The sequence below is a fragment of the Triplophysa rosa genome, linkage group LG5 (assembly GCF_024868665.1).
Source record: "Triplophysa rosa linkage group LG5, Trosa_1v2, whole genome shotgun sequence".
Lineage (NCBI taxonomy): Eukaryota > Metazoa > Chordata > Actinopteri > Cypriniformes > Nemacheilidae > Triplophysa > Triplophysa rosa.
Window position 1 is genome coordinate 24,546,855 of NC_079894.1, and position 14,023 is coordinate 24,560,877.

At 38.6% G+C, this 14,023-nt stretch overlaps 1 protein-coding gene across 2 annotated transcripts in view; it reads left to right on the top strand.

Moving 5' to 3' along the window:
- sh3gl1a (SH3-domain GRB2-like 1a) overlaps positions 1-14,023 on the top strand; it is a 43,369-nt gene that overhangs the window by 13,711 nt on the left and 15,635 nt on the right. The window lies entirely within an intron of this gene.

Below are 14,023 nucleotides of genomic sequence, written 5' to 3' on the forward strand. Positions count from 1 at the left end.
CCTCTCACACACTCACATTCTCCTTTCACACACTCACATTCTCCTTTCACACACGTACATTTTCCCTCTCACACACGTACATTTTTCCTCTCACACACGTACATTCTCCTTTCACACACACTCACATTCTCCTTTCGCACACATACATTTTTCCTCTCGCACACATACATTTTTCTCCTTTCACACTCACATTCTCCTTTCACACACACTCACATTCTCCTTCCACACACATACATTTTTCCTCTTGTGCTCACATATTTTAACGCGCACATTCTAACGTTTTTCTCTTATATTCATATATTTTTACGCACACATTTATACATTTTGCTCTTATGTAAACGTATTCAAAGTATACATTTAGTATTAAAAATTATAAATGTATGTAAGAAGAAAATATATGTATGTAAGAGAAGAATGTATGTATGTGTGAGAGAGTATAGTGAAAACGGAAGGTGTGTGATGGAAACGGAAGGCAGGTCATGCAGACGTCATTTCCGTATGTGGTTATGTCTGTCTTCTGTGTTTTCAACTTTTTCTTGTTTTTGCAGGTACAACTTTAATTGTTTTGCTTATAGTCAATATGTCTTATGTACAGCTGGTTTGTAACAATGAAAATTGTAAAAAGCGCTATATAAATAAAGTTGAGTTGAGTTGAGTTGAGTTGAGTCAACATAAAGTTCTTTATTTGAAGCACAATTCTACAAGAAAGGTAAGTTACTGAAAAAGGGTTGGTGCTTAAAGTGCTTCACTGAACTGAAACTTAAAACATCTTAAGATAAATGGACCAGGGCTTGACATAACGTGGGAGGCTGATGGCTCTGTGTCAGAGCATTGCTTATGATTTTCGTATGGATCAGGCCTTCTCACATTATTCACGAAAAAGTTGTCAATCGTTCTTTTCATCTTCTCTCATCATCCGCGGCTACATCCACTCGTTTAACTGACAGGGCTAGGCTACTCACCTCTCTCTGTCTGACTGCAGCACACGCATTTTCACACGTACACACCAGAGGTTGCGCTAGACTTTTTTATTGTCCATCATTTTGACTGACAGGCTCGTAAAAATCTGTCATAATCTATTATTACCCATCACTATGGTGCAAGGTGGCTTTAGGTGGTAATTAGTATGTTCGTGACGTCATCACGTTGTACTTGCGTCTCGGAACTTGTTGTATTTTAATACAACTGAATGCCCAATAAAGCCGTTGTTGTTTATATTCATCTATATATTTAATGTTTTAATGTTTATGTTCATATGTGATTCGTTAGGAAAACCTAAAACGTGGTGCAAATTTATATATTACAGTTTTTGATACCATATTCAAGCCCTTTCCAATCAGTTTTTATTTTGCTCATACCTTGGGTATGTAACAAAAGTTATGGCTGAGGTAGGCTGAAGCGCTATGATTTTCAGGAACGGAATTTGGAGGAAAACGGGTTTAAAGTTAAGTGATAAAAATAAAAGCACAACAGTCCAGTATCACAAGTAAAAGTCACTTTACAGTGGTAAAAGACTTACTCTAATAACAATTTAATAAAAAAACATTTCCTAGTGTTGAAATCTATAAAAATACTGTACAAAACCGTTTGAATAAAACGAAAGTAAGGAAAATGGTGCGGGCACAAAAGAACGAGAGCTCTGCCATTATCACTACACAAGAAAACTAACAAACATTATGGACAACAACTAATAAGCAGTGAAGCAAGTTTTACGTTGTTTATCATGTGCATAGTGTCTGGACTTTTGATCATCCCTTGTATGTTTTGCGATCGGATAACTCCCGGTGCTGCAGACGGGGAGCTCTGTCATCTCACGAAAACATTGTATGAAAAAACTTTGCATGCCGTAGTTTACACAGGACTGGCGGGAAATGTGCATTGATACTCCTTCATTCTTCGTGTTATGTTCGTGTTACTTTGTTAGGTGTCCCAGCGCGACATCCGATTGGTTTTCCCAGATCGCATCACATATGTCTAGTCAGTAACAATGATGGGTGAAAACACGCACGTCCCTTCGCGAGCATATCACGCTCTAATGAAGGGAAACTGGGAGTTACAAATTGCCCTCATTGTAATCTGTCAAAATGACGGACTGCCTTCAGATTGTTCCGTCACTGGTAAAAAAAGAGAAATTTCGGTTAACGCGACCTCTGGTACACACACGTACAGGAAAATCTGGACCACGGCCAATCAGAGGGGGGTTTGCCCTTCACCATCTCTGATTGGTTTAGAGCATGATATGGGCCTAATGTGTGTCTGTTGTTGAATCACAGGGAGACTTTCAGAGTCGCGGAGACTTTTTTTCTCCCTCGAACGGCTGGTCGCACCGGTGCGACCTCAGATTTTTTTTAGTCGCACCATTGAGAAATAAAGTCGCACTCTAGAGCCCTGGACAACGCTACTTATATTAAAACGAAGAAATAAAACTTTTATTAATAAAAGCTCTCCTCCGCCTTGACCTGTCAATCATCGTGCCTCACGGCTGTGTCCATTGTTCAAATTAACTTTCTTTTTATTTCTATAAAAGAAAAATGCAAAACTAAGGTGTGTCGGAAGCCAAGTTATGTAATAAGTGGATAGCCATTGCGTTTTTCCATGAGTCTGCTGTATGTGTTATGCGCATAAGCCGCACGCACGTGCATTACTTTGAACTCGATCATCATTAAGTTATTTAGAATAAACTGTTATCGACAATTAATCGATCGTTGATTAATCATTAACATCCCATACTCCAGGGTAAATATACACATGGAGCATCCTGATTTTTTTCAAATAAATAAGTTAAAAAAGTTAAGGCTTAAAGGGGTCAAATGACACGGCTAAAACAAATATTTTCATTTGTTTTAGATGTAATGCGATGTGTATACAGGATTTAAGGTTCAAAAATGCTGTATTTTCCACATACCGTGCTGTGGTGATCAGTGTATTGTGATTGGCTGTTAACGGGGACCCAGGGTTGCTAGGCAATGGGGGCGGGAGTAAAGAGGGAGTGAGAGTTTTTCTGACATGCTGTTAAGTTGTGCATGTGCACCGGATAACAATAAAGTATATTGAAATTTCGTGACTTGAGTCGGCCCTTAAGATCATGACACATGCATTTTTGTATCTCCTCTTTGCCCCGCCTCTCTGAAACGCGCAGATTTTTTACAAAGCTCATCACTCTGAAAAGCGAGGTGTTCTATGATTGGCCAGTTAACCAGTGCATAGTGATTGGTCGAATACTGCAAGCGTGTGACGGAAAAGTAACGCATCTCACAATATTTGGAACATCAGGTTCCAAAGCAATTGTACTGACAGGTACGCCCACCTTACTTGCGTATACATTTGGGCGGAACTGACATAGATTTGTGGGGGTGTGGTTACATGAGGCGTTTCAGGCAGGTCTGGGTGAGCAATGGCTTTTAGATAGAATGCATCTTTTGTTCCGACACTTAAATTGTTGCAATTTTATGTGTCTAATACGTATGCATGGGCAACTTATAACACACCAAAGACACAGAAAAACACGTATTCGCGCCATATAACCCCTTTAAATTTTTATTTTGTTTCATCTCTGTCCTTATACAGTACTTCTTAATGTCAGCCTCTGAAAATACTGTTCATCTTAAGTGGGCTCATTTTGTCTAATAAACTTGTTTTTTGGGAATACTGTACATTTAGCTTTTTTCTTGGAAAAGAAAGTTATCCCCTTGGACTGAATTGAACACACACTGATGGCACCCAAAACAGACAGTCATAATTCAGATGTTACTGTATCATCCCTAAGCAAATTATTTGCTTTGCTGGTTGCTTGGTGAGATCACAGGGGCTTGGGGTTGACATTTATCTCAACCTTGGCACTGAAAAAACATACATTTGTCAGTGTCTGTGAGTAATCTAAATTGTGCACCAGAAGTTATATCTAGTGATTGAGAGAGGGAGCGAATTTTTTTTTTAATCCTGTTTTGATTTTACCAGCAAAAGTACAACTGTGTGTGTGTGCACACCCAAAGGGATTCATTACAGGTGTGTAAGGAATTCATTTGAGTTTAGTCATCCGACTGGATTCCTATTCACTTGCTATACACGCCCACCAAATAGACGAAACCCGTTAACAACTGGTTTTCTTCCAGCCTAGGCCTGGACGGTACCGTCCTGGATCTTTTTCTCTCATCTCTTTCATCTCTTCATCTCACTTTTATCGCACCTTAATTTGTATACAGGTGGACCCGATCTTTTTTCTGGGAAGCGTTTTTGCTTCAACCTCACAGTAGACTTTGAAGTAACGTCAAAGTTAGTTTCCATGTGCGCCTTTTGTCTATTTCCTACTGTGTAATGCTAATGTGTTTCAACTCTGCCTTTGTTCTGTTTGTAACAGTCGGGTTACACTTGCTTTAGGGTAAAGATAGTAATGCAAACAGGTCTGTATGAATCATGATTCATAGCATGTTGCCCTTTAAACACATTTGTATATGCTACAGAGAGTTGTTCAGTATATTGTGGCTGATGTTACCTTCTTTTAGTTCAAAATATGTGCACTTTATCTGTGTCGCATTAAATGCTACTTTTGGCTATCATTTCTTGTACTGTATTTAGAAGACCAAATATATTCTATGTTGTAATGCTTTTAGGGCTGAAACGATTCCTCGAGTAACTCGAGTTATTCGAATACAAAAAATCATCGAGGCAATTTTTGTTGCCTCGAAGCCTCGTTTAATCCATTTAACTACAGTACACGGAGGACTGCGTTTCCCCACGGACCGTTATTACTGACGCACAGCCCGCTAAACTCTGTTCATGTTACAGGGCTCTGACAAATATAGGTGTAATAAATATGAGAGTTGCGATAACGATTGCTAGTTGTAGCCTTTCAGTTGTGGATGGTTTTATTTAAAATATTTTAAATTAACAGAAATTATTGGCATACGTTTCCATTGGTGCGTTCGAGCGCGGGCCTGCACGGCAAAACCCAGGTTATTCTGCGGCTTCTGCAATGGATCTTGTTGTGAAATGAACAGATACGTAAAATCAAAACTGGCTGTGACCCGCTTGCTTAGTGTCGGAGCGCGCGCAGGTTTTGCCGCGGTTGCGGAGAGACATCTCTTCATTTGCGCTCCTGTGCACATCTTCTGAACGCGCACTTAGTGCAGCTGTACACATTTTAATCTGGACAATGTCAACAAGTAAGTTTCACATCAACGAGTCGGAAAAAGTAAAGTTTTTATGGCAATCTGAATAGGAAAGCCAATGTAGGTTTAAACAGTTTGTTTCAAATGGAATTGTTAAGGACTGTAAGGGTTAATACGCCACTGACTGAAGTTACTGCAACAAGAGCTTTTTTATTTAGTATTTAGCTTTCTTATATCATTTAAGTTTTCATTATTTACTGATGTTTATCTAAATGTTTTATGTGCTGTAGTGTGCCGTTTCACTGATGGATTTGCGCGTTAAACATTGACGGATGTTTCATCCTCATTTATTTCAGATATCATATTTCAATTATTTAACAATTTCAAGTATTTAAATAAGGTCTATATTTCTCGTCCACTCATCATGTGGTTGCTACACGCAAATATAATAATATAAATATTATTTATATAAATAATATATATTTCTCAACCACCGTGGTCGATTTGTCTATTACCACCGCGGTGGTAAAAAACTGCCACCGTCACAGCCCTATAAATAGCTTATTGAAATGGTGAACTGATATTTTGGTCTATTTTACGAGTGAAACTTGTTTTCCGGCTGCATTGAGTCCATCAAACTAGATGCGGACTAGTGGACACAGAATCCTGTTAAAACACATTTCATCTGTCTGGTCTGCGTGTCTTGAGTGAATGAACTGCACAGTTTAACATGCTACACGCGTGATGCTCATGAATTTGTCTGCGTCTGCGCTGAATGAGGACATAAACTTCACCTCCAGAGTTGCGCTGAGAGTTTATTTCACAAACATGTTATTGTTTGAGTGAAGAAACAGACATACTAAAAAATAAGCGTCTTCTGACAACCTGCCAAAATAAAAGTCATAGGCTATTGTTTGAAATTATTATTTCCATTTTTATTCATGTTTCTTATTTATATATTTGTATTATATTGCATTTTGAATTTAATATGGCAATGGAATGTACTAAATGGGTTTAGTTTTCACAGATATTAATGTATGCTATTTCAGCAATAAAAACTAATTGTTCTAAAAAGGAAACAAATTAGTTGTTTTACTCATTTTAAGAGACCTGTCTTATTTTCTCTTGTATATTTAGTATTGCTTTTTAATAAAGAAAAAGTACTTATTATCCGAATACCCGATTAATCGATGGAAAAATTTGTAGAATACTCGATTAGTAAAAGAATCGATAGCTGCAGCCCTAAATGCTTTGATGTCTGATTAGTTCAAAAAGGTAACGTTAAAGGGACAGTTCACCCAAAAATGAAAATTCTGTCATCATTTAGTCACCCTCAAGTTGTTCCAAACCTCTATAAATTTCTTTGTTCTGCTGAACAGAACGATATTTGGAAGAATGATAGCAATTTTCAGATCTGGGGCACCATTGACTACCATAGTAGAAAAAAATATTGTATACATTTCTTTGTTCTGTTGAACACAAAATTAGATCTTTTGTAAGAATGTTGGAAAGCAAACAGTTTTGGGCACTTTTGACTACCATTGTTATTATGTTGGCTTGACAGAGCCAACATACTGATCTTGTATCTAAGCTTATTATTATTCTTCTGATCCCCCAAATTTCTGACTGCTACTCCTCCTAGAGCTTTCAAGCTACATCCACCAAACTTTCCACAAACCTTCAGTCTGGTCTGACTTGAGTTGCTATATCTTTTCTAACTGATCCGGGTTCTGGTTTTCGAAAACCGGACTCTCAAAACCACCTAACATTGCGACAAACTTTGACGGCTCATAACTCAAAGCGAGGATGTCGTAGAAACTTGCGAATTACCATGTTTGAAGAAGCTGGCAGGCTCTGTAAGAACTTACCTCACAATGGGGTGTAAGTTGTACCCCTGGGGCGTAAAAGCCCCCCAAAATTCCCCGTTGAATTATAATGGGACAGGAAACATGCCCATATAAGGCGTCATAACTGTCCCATGTTGAATAACTTCGCAGTACAACCACTTAGAGACAAGGGGGTGGGCTCATTTTACTCAGGCAACCAATCAATATCCCAGGAACTTCCTTAAGCTATGAAGCCACGCCCATAGCAACCATTTACAGCAACCTAGCAACCGCTCCCATAGACTCCCATTATAAAAAGTCCAGATGGATATCTTTGCAACACAATGTCGTAGAGACAAGGGGGTGGGCTTATTTGGCTCAGTCAACCAATCAGTATCCCTGAAACTTCATTAAGCTACGAAGCCACGCCCATAGCAACAAAACATGTTAACTTAAAAACCATTTAACAAGACCTATAACTCTACATCAGAAAATCGTAGAGACATGGGGGTTGGTTTGTTTCACTTGGGACTTGAAGCATCATCAATTGGTTTCTACTAAGCCACGCCCATAGCAACCAAACAGGTTAGCCTAGCAACCGTTTAGCAAAATCTATATCTCTGCATCAGAACATCGTAGAGACACGAGAGTTGGTTCGTTTCACTCATAGGTTAGAGTATTATCAATTGCAGAAGCCAAGCCACGCCCATAGCAACCAAACAGGTTAGCCTAGCAACCATTTAGCTACACCTATATCTCTGTATCAGAACATCATAGAGACACAGGGGTAGGTTCGTTTCACTCATAGGTTAGAGTATTATCAATTGCAGATGCCAAGCCACGCCCATAGCAACCAAACATGTTAGCCTAGCAACTGATTAGCAATATGTATATCTCTGCATCAGAACATCATAGAGACTCGGGTGCTGTTTCGTTTCTCTCATAGCTTAGAGTATTATCAAGTGCAGATGCCAAGCCACGCCCATAGCAACCAAACATGTTAACCTAGCAACCGTTTAGCAAAACCTATATCTATGCATTAGAACATCGTAGAGACATGGGGGTTGGTTCGTTTTACTTGTGGCTTGGAGCATTATCAATTGGCAGATGCTAAGCCACGCCCATAGCAACCAAACAGGTTAGCCTAGCAACCGTTTAGCAAAACCTATATCTCTGCATCAGAACATCATAGCGACATGGAGGTTGGTTCGTTTTACTTGTGGCTTGGAGCATTATCAATTGGCAGATGCTAAGCCATGCCCATAGCAACCAAACAGGTTAGCCTAGCAAACGTTTAGCAAAACTTATAATTCTGCGACAGAACATCATAGAGACACGGGAGTTGGTTAGTTTCACTCATAGCTTAGAGCATCATCAATTGGCATATACCAAGCCACGCCCATAGCAACCAAACAGGTTAGCCTAGCAACCGTTTATCAAAACCTATATCTATGCATTAGAACATCGTAGAGACACGGGAGTTGGTTCATTTCACTCATAGCTTAGAGCATCATCAGTTTTCATATCCAAGCCATGCCCATAGCAACCAAACAGGTTAGCCTAGCAACCGTTTAGCAAAACCTATATCTCTGCATCAGAACATCGTAGAGACACAGGGGTTGGTTCATTTCACTCATAGCTTAGAGTATCATCAACTGGCAGATTCTAAGCCACGCCCATAGCAACCAAACAGGCTAGCCTAGCAACCGTTTTGCAATACCTATATCTCTGCATCAGAACATCTTAGAGAAATGGGGTTTGGTTCGTTTCACTTATGGCTTGGAGTATTATCAATTGCCAGCTACCAGGCCACGCCCATAGCAACCAAACACATGACCTTAGCAACCGTTTAGCCAGACCTACAGTATATCTCTGCATCAGAACAATGAGAACAAAGTTTTACGATAACTTTAATCAATAAAACCTTTCAAACTATTTCAAACTCTTCAGGACAGGCTTTGTCAAGCCAACATAAAGTTTGTACTCAAACTTTACTTTCTAGTTTTTCTTACTATGGTAGTCAATGGTGGCCCAGATCTGACAATTTCTAAGATTCTTTTTTAAATATCCTGCTCTGTTAATCAGAACAAATATATTTATACAGGTTTGGAACAACTTGAGGGTGACTAAATGATGACAGAATTTTTATTTTTGGGTGAACTTTACCTTTAAAGTGAAAAGTTTGTTTGCATTATAAGTATAAATTGTGACCAAGAAGTTTAGTATAGTAGATGGGAGAACCATGGGAATTGTATAGGGAATTGATGTATAGGGAATTGATGCACGATAAATTATCATCCATATTGCTATCGGACGATAAATGGTCATTTTTAATGTTATCGTATCGGCCGATAATAAGATTTAGGCCGATATATTATAGCCGATAAATCATATTCTGGTATATTATTCAACCAGGTCTGTTTTTTTAAAAGAACCGGAACCATGAGCAATTTTTACGTTTTGGTTCCAAAAATGGTTCTGGTGCGCTGTGAGCAGCCTTGCTCCACCGTTTCCCATAAAGGATGTAACAAACCAAACAGAAACACAGCGGCACTTATTTAATCACTGAAAACATCGTTTTCAGTGACTGTAGTGTGCGTGCACTCCACAGATGCATTGCGCCTTTAACTGCCAAACACATCGGTTTCCACGACTGCACCACGTCATGCTAAACACAACGTTTTCTTGTATGCGCACTCGCGTCTTTGTTAACTGTGTACATTGTTTTGTTTGACTGTACACATACTGGCAGCGCGCAGCTCCTGCCGCCACTAAATTACATTATACTTGTTTCATATTGTCATTTACATACTGAACAACCTGTATGGACCACAAAATAAATAGACTTCTGTTGTTATGTACAGTGGCTTGCAAAAGTATTCAACCCCCTTCATTATATTCACATTTTGTTATGCTGCTGCCTTATCTTAAACTACTTTAAATGATTATTTTTTTTACATTAATCTGCACTCCATGCACAATAAAGACCAAACAAAAAACTGATTTTTGACAGCTTTGCAAATTATTAAAAATAAAAAACAAAAATAAGTACATTGCATAAGTATTCACACCCTTAACTCGGAGGTTAATGCGCCTTTACAGACTCAAATCTTTTTGGGTATGATGTGAAAAGCTTTACACATCTGCATTTGGCAATTTTCTGTCATTCTTCTCCTCAGATCCTCTCAAACTCTGTCAGGTTGGATGGAGATAATCAATAGACAAACATTTTCAGGTTTCTACAGAGAATGTTCAGTTGGGTTCAAGCACTAGCTGGGCCACTCAAGGACATAGACAGAGTTGTCCATAAGCCACTCTTGCATTGTTTTAGTTGTGTGCTTAGGATCATTGTCATGTTGGAGAATGAACCTTCTGCCCTGTCCGAGGTTCTGAATGTTCTGGGCTAGGTTTTCATGATCATTATCTCCGTATTTTGTGTACAGTCCCTAAAGCTGAAAAACACCCCCACATCATGATGCTGTTTCCACTACACTTTACTGTTAAGACGGTATTGTACAGGTGTTGAACAGTGCTTGTTTTTCTCCAGACATGATGCATGAATCTGAGATTCATCAGACCAGAATGTCTTGTTTCTGACAGTTTGAAAGATTCGTTGAAGTATGTTTTTGCATATTTCAAGTTTGCATGTGTCTTCACTGAGCAAAGGCTTGAGTCTGGCCACTAAGCCATAAAGCCCAGATTGGTGGAGTGTTTGCAGTGATGTTTGTCCTTCTGTAAGTTTCTCCCATCTCCATATATGTGACCCTGGATCACAAAACTAGTCTTAAGTAGCACAGGAACATTTTTAGTAAAAGACAAAAATACATTGTGTGGGTCAAAATTATGTCCTCAATATTTAGATTTTTTTGCGCTCTCAGATTCCTGAGTTTTAAACGGTTGTATCTCAGCCAGATATTGTCCTATTCTAACAACTCATATATCTATAGAAAGTTTATTTATTCAGCTTTCAGATTATGTAAAAATCTCAATTTCGAAAAATTGACCCATAAGACTGGTTTTGTTGTCCAGGGTCACATATGATCATGGAGCTCAACCAGAGTAATCATCAGCTTCTTGGTCACCGCTCTAACCAAGACCCTTCTCCATCGATAGCTCAGTTTGGACATGAGGTCAGCTCAAGTAAGAGATCTGGTGGTTCCAAACCTCTTTCATTGAGGATAAATGGAGGCTACATGCTTCTGTGAACCTTAAATACAGCAGATTTTTTTCAGAAGTCTTCCCCAGATCTGTGCCTTGATACAATCCTGTCTCAAAGCTCTACTGGCAGTTCTTTTGACCTCATGTCTTGGTTTTTACTTTGATATGCATTTTCAGCTGTTGCACCCTTTATAGAGAGGTATGTGCCGCTCCAAATCATACTTATTCAATTGAATTTGGCACAGGTTAACTCCACTCGAAGTGTATAAACATTAACAAGCAAAACTAATGCTTCTGAGCAAAATTTCAAGTGTCCCAGAAAAGGGTGTGAATACTTATGCAATGTACTTATTTTTGTTTTTTATTTTTAATAAATTTGCAAAGCTGTCAAAAAACTTTTTTTTGTTTTGTCATTATTGTGCATGGAGTGTAGATTAATGTAAAAAAAATCATTTAAAGTAGTTTAAGATAAGGCAGCAGCATAACAAAATGTGAATAAAATGAAGGGGGTTGAATACTTTTGCAAGCCACTGTACGTATGAGGGTTAGATTATTTAGTGTACAGGTCATTTCAAGAATGATAAACAAAGTGATGTAAAATTCTTCTTTTCGTGCATTTTAAATATTATAAATGTAGAAAGCACTCACTGCATCTCACCCTCTCCTGGCTGCATTATTACAGACTTTATGGAATGTGTACATACATGTAATGTGTATGACAGTTAACATTTAAAAGCAAAATTTTGTGTGTCTTGCTATTTGGATGTTATTGATATTGTAAAAACATCAACTTTAAAGCACATGTGATTGATGGATTAGCATTACTCAACATTACATACTATCTTACAGTCAGCAACACTATTCAATTAAGGTAAACTAGTTACAAAATAATAGTATTTAATTTAGATGGAACCGGAAAATGTCTTACTGTACCAAACCCTAGTTAAAATACAGTACAGTACTATCTTTCTGTCGTGATCAATCACTTACTGCTATTAGCAAAACATTGTTGATGTAGGCAATATGTATGTAAATACAGTATTTATGAATAAATTAACGGAATAAATGCATTTTGTTTGAAGCCGACTGCTGTCTGAATGCTTTCTGCCTTGAGACCTGTTAGACTTGTGGCTATTAAGAACATTTTTCTGGGTTGCTCTGGAAGAACATCTATAATTTGTTTATTAAATAAAAAATATACCAGAAAAGTTTGAAGGTTAAAGAATCCTTAACTAGTGTAAAGTAGGCTTGGTAGATTATTTTCAGGAGGAAAAGGAGAACTCTTGGTTACCTTACTTTCTGCAGTCAATGTTTTCAAATAAAAGCAGTTTTTGTTTCAGATATTAATATTTACATACTGTATATTGGCCATATATCGGTTATCGGCTTCCAATGTTAAAGAGTTATCGGCCAAAATGTGCATGTCGGTGCATCCCTAGTATAGAAATTCAATTCAATTTTTCAATTCAATTTATTTATATAGCGCTTTTCACAATGTGCATTGTTCCAAAGCAGCTTTACAGGAGCAAATAAGAAAAACAGAAAAACACAGTAAGGTAAAACACAGCACAGTGCATGGTGTTTATATACCAAGCAAGATCATTCTAATAAATAATATCTAATAAATAAATAAATAAATGCAGTCTCCCGGTGAGCAAGCCAACACTGCCCTGCTGTGGCGAGGAACCCAAACTCCAATGATGAATAAATGGAGGAAAAAAAACTGAGAAACCAGGCTCAGCCGGGAGGGCCAGATCTCCTCTGACGTGTCATAGCTGCACTCAGTGACCCCGACCAAAAGCCACCGAGCAAACGTCCACGAATAACAGGGAGAACCAACCGGCTGCGACCCAGGAAGCCCCACCCGCCGAAACCGTGCAGGTCCAACCCGGTCCCATTCTGCGATCAACAGAGGAACAACCAGGGAAAAATAGTAATGGCATAATGTAACTTTATTCCTCTGTTCTGTTGTCCGACATCGACCACAAAACCAGACCAACACAGCCCCAACAAATAAAAACCCCCAAACCACAACCAACAAGCCCCCCCTACTCCCAACAAACACCCACCCAGCAACCTCCTATCAAAGTCACTGAGTGCAGCTATAACTTCAAACTGCTGTCATGTGATGTAAGTTTAGCATTAAGTACCAAGTATTGTAAATTTAGCATTAATGTGACAAGTAGTCTGTCTTTGCTCTTGGTTGGGGATGGAATTGTCTGAGATGGAGCTGGGATGGTCAGTCAATCCACAGGCTCTCGCAGGATGATAGCACAGGATTTTCAGATGTAGCTGGAGTAATCTCTAGTTGGGGATGGGCATATGACGTTCTGGGCCTGGCGGAATCTCTCCCTACCTTGGGATGGGCATCCCGAGGCGGGGGCGGAAAGAGAATAATTAGCGTAGCTGCTGTTCCATATCAGATTTATACAGCAAAACAGTATAGATGTGTGCAGTATTATCTGCGGTTACATCAGCAAGCCAGTGCAGGTGTATAATATTGTAGCAGTATCATTTCATTATTTCAGCAACAATCTGAAATAATATAATATGCAGCGAAAACAGACACAAGATATATCATATCTTATATTTTACATAATTGATATGTTTGTTCAGTATCTCTGTCCACACCTCTATTCATATCACATTTGGTTGTTAGCAGTTAGCACTGTACAATTGAGTCACTGTTAGAGAGCTGTCATACAAACCTTCAGAAGACTGGGTGTGTGCCTCACAAACGGACTGATTTATCTTCTATATTTGACCATCTGAAAATCTGACAAATTTGTGAACGTTTTATTTAAAAATACTGTGTAGTCTCTCTGTTATAATTTTGTCTTCCGTCTTCTGCTTGGATAACTCTTACAATTTCTTCATTAAAAGTATGTATATAGACATTCTTAAAGACTCAAGATAATAAAGTGATAGAGC